The following is a 3,624-nucleotide window of genomic DNA, read 5'->3' on the forward strand; positions in this document are numbered from 1 at the left end:
AATCCGGGTATTAGAGACCCAAAATTGAGGCACAACAGTTTGAGCTGAAGCTAGTCATGTTCTAGATGCTTCAGACAGTGGGCCAATTCAGTGGAATGCCTTCCGAAGATCCTCACCTACACTTAAGATTGTTTATGGAGGTTAGAGATTCTTTCAAGTTAGCTTAAGTTCCCGAAGATGCATTATGATTGAAGCTATTCCCATATTCACTAAGGGATAGAGCTCAAGCCTAGTTGAACTCATTGCCACCAAATTCAATTTCCACATGGCAACAGTTAACAGAAATATTCCTTATGAAGTATTTCCTGCCTAGCAAGAATGCTAAGTTGAGAAATGAGATCACTACCTTCCAACAAATAGATGATAAGTCCTTGTATGAGGCATGGGAAAGGTAGAGAGAATTATTACGAAAGTGCCCTCATTACAGAATCCCACATTGCATCCGACTTGAGACATTTTATAATCGTCTCAACACCCATACGAGGATGGTAGTGGATGCTTCTGCTAATGGTGCTCTACTTTCTAAGTCTTATAATGAGGCTGATAAACCGTAATTTATACATATTTTTATCCTATGCTTAGCACATTTATGGATGGTTTCTCCTTAGATTTGGTGAATTTGATGCTCCTAATTCTTTAATTTCATGTTTTATACTTAGGTGAGCATAGGAGTGTAAAAAGAGAGAGAAATAGGCTAAAAACGGAGAAAATGGACCCATATGGGAAATCAACACGGCCTGGACTTCCTCACACGGGCGTGTCACACAGCCGTGTCCCTGTGGCAAGATCGAAGCATGACTTACACAAGTAGACTACACGCCCGTGCCTATTCAACAGCCTTGACCACGGGCTAGAGTAATCACAGACAGGCGTGTCCCTACTGAACCCAAGTATAAACCTATTCAGAAAAGGCCAATTTGAGGGCTCTTAGGAATTTTAAAGCCTATTTAAACACCGGGAGAGGCACTTAGAATGGAGACGCAGAGTAGGGGGCAAGGAATTACTCAAGAGAAGCCGATTGGTCCATCTCAGAAGCCGAATTCATCATCAAGACTGAAGATCTCCCTTCAATTTTCATTCAGGTGTTTTGGGTTTACTTTATGTTTTGTATTCATTATTCTTCTGAGATGTTTTCTTCTATAATTATGAACTAAACCCCCTAAATACCTAAGGGGAATGAAACCTAAGATGGATCTTGTTATTATTATTCGAATTGTATGATAAATATTTGACTTGTTCTTAATTATGTATTCTTAATTCTTGTTTTAATATTCCAGGATATTGATTCGAGTTAATGCTCTTATTTAGAGAAGGAATAGAGCCTGTCTAGGAGTAAATTTTTCATAATTAAGCGGAGTTGATTGCACGCTAGAGATAGGCTGATAAGATTTTGCAGGATTAAGGTGAAACCTAATAAGGGGATCCATAGATTGAGTTAATGCAACACTAGGTGTTATTAGAAAGAGATTTCAATTAATCAACCCAGGGTTAGACGTTATTAGTCTAGAGAAAGATAATAATATAACTTAGGGATTTCTACAGATCAAGTAAAATGAATAAATAGTCTGATTCAGAGTCAAATAACAAGTGAAGTCTAGGTGGATTTTTCCTTGGGTATTGTCTTAATCAATCGAATTTTCCTAAAAGCTTTTCCAAATTTCTCTCTGTGTACTCTTAGTTTTGTTAATTAATTTAGATAAAAAATCCCTTAATTTTTAGGTTAGATAACAAAAAGAAAGTAATTACTTGTACTCTTGGTTCCTTTGGGTTCGACAATCTGGTTTTGCGTAAGCTATACTACTGTTCGATAGGTACACTTGCCTTCATCATGATAATAGTTAGTTTTAAGAACGTGTAATTATAAATTTTTAAAACCTGTCGTGAATATCTCGTACCAAGTTTTTGGCGCTGTTGCCGGGGAACTAGGATATTAGGAACACTCAATTTTTATTACTTTAGCCATTTTACTTGTATTGCAATTTAAATTTTTATTTTCTTTTCTAATTCTTCATTTGTTCTCTTCTGACAGGTTTTTTTAGTTTATGACCAAAAGAAACCCGTCAAGATCTTTACTGTTTGATAGTGAGATCGATCGCACAGTTCACAGTAACCGAAGAGAAATAAGGTGAAGCTTAAGATACACAGAGGAAGAGTAAGAGGATGATATTTCAATCACAATCGAAGAGATGGCTGAAAACCAAGAAAATTCGCTACCTCCTGCGATTGCTGCTAATCAGAATCCTACTCCGCGTACTATGTATGAGTATGCTAAACCTTCTTTAATAGGAACTGAATCGAGCATATTTAGGCTTGTTGTTGCTGCAAATAATTTTGAACTGAAACCTAACACCATTCAAATGATCCAACAGTTTGTTCAGTTTGATGGTTTGTAGGACGAGGATCTCAATGCTCACTTAGCTAATTTTTTAGAGTTTTGCGACACTTTTAAAATCAATGGCATTCCTGGTGATGCCATTCGCCTTCAGTTGTTTCCCCTTTCATTGAGAAATAAGGCTAAACAATGGTTGAACTCGTTACCATGAGGGTCAAACACTACATGGGAATAAATGACCGAAAAGTTTTTATTAGAAACACACTACGATGCTCGGGAGAGATATAAGGACCTTTTGAGAAGGTGCCCTCACCATGGGTTACCACTTTGGCTACACGTTCAAACCTTTCATAATGGCCTGAATCCTTTGACTCGACAGATGATCGACTCAGCCGCTGGCCAAACTATCAATAATAAGACACCTGAAGATTTTTCTGAATTTATAGAAGAGATGTTACTGAATAATTATGAGTGGCAATTCATGAGGACAAAGCCAACGAAAACAGCTGGCATTTTTAACGTCGATTCGGTCACCATGCTCTCTAATCAAGTAGAACTTTTGAATAGAAAATTGACGGTTTTCTTGGTTCTTCACAGGTTCACCCAGTAATACAGTGCGAAGCAAGTAGAGGTGGATCAAGCAATTCAAATTACCCACCCTATGGCCACAACATGGAGAACGACCAGTTAAATTACATGGGTAATAATCCTCGATCTCAAAATAATCCTTATAGTAATACTTATAATACAGGTTGGAGGAACCACCCAAATTTCTAATAAGGAGGCTAAGGGAATCAGCGACCACCACCACCTCCAGGCTTCCAACAACCACCCTACCAACAAGAGAAAAAGCCAAACCTTGAGAAGATACTAACAAAATTCATCTCAGTGTCAGAAACTCGTTTTTAGAATACCAAGATGGCACTTAAAAATCAACAAGTGTCAATCCAAGGGCTCAAAACTCAGATAGGTCAGCTCGCTAAATTGATATTTGAACAACCATAAGGTAGCCTGCCGAGTAACACTAAATCTAACCCAATGGAGCAAATCAATACAATTACCATTCAAGATGAGGAAGGGTTAGTTGCACCTAAACCAAAAAAGAGGCAAGAAATTGTGGTAAGTAAAGGTAAGGGTGAGGTGGACCACAATGACCAAAAACCAGTAAGTAAAGAGTACAAACCTCGTGTTCCATACCCAAATGTGACAAGGAAAGACCTCACAGAAGAACATATTGGTAAATTCCTTAAATTATTAAAGAAGTTACATATTAACTTACCGTTTATTGAAGC

At 37.7% G+C, this 3,624-nt stretch overlaps 1 non-coding gene across 1 annotated transcript; it reads right to left on the reverse strand.

The window, feature by feature from the left end:
- Positions 1 to 323: 323 nt before the first annotated feature.
- LOC128279577 (small nucleolar RNA R71) lies at positions 324 to 430 on the reverse strand. Its single transcript, XR_008269779.1, has one exon. It is a non-coding gene; the product is annotated as a small nucleolar RNA R71 (small nucleolar RNA).
- Between the last annotated feature and the right edge of the window lie 3,194 nt (positions 431 to 3,624).

The sequence above is a fragment of the Gossypium arboreum genome, chromosome 8 (assembly GCF_025698485.1).
Source record: "Gossypium arboreum isolate Shixiya-1 chromosome 8, ASM2569848v2, whole genome shotgun sequence".
In the NCBI taxonomy this organism is placed as follows: Eukaryota; Viridiplantae; Streptophyta; class Magnoliopsida; order Malvales; family Malvaceae; genus Gossypium; species Gossypium arboreum.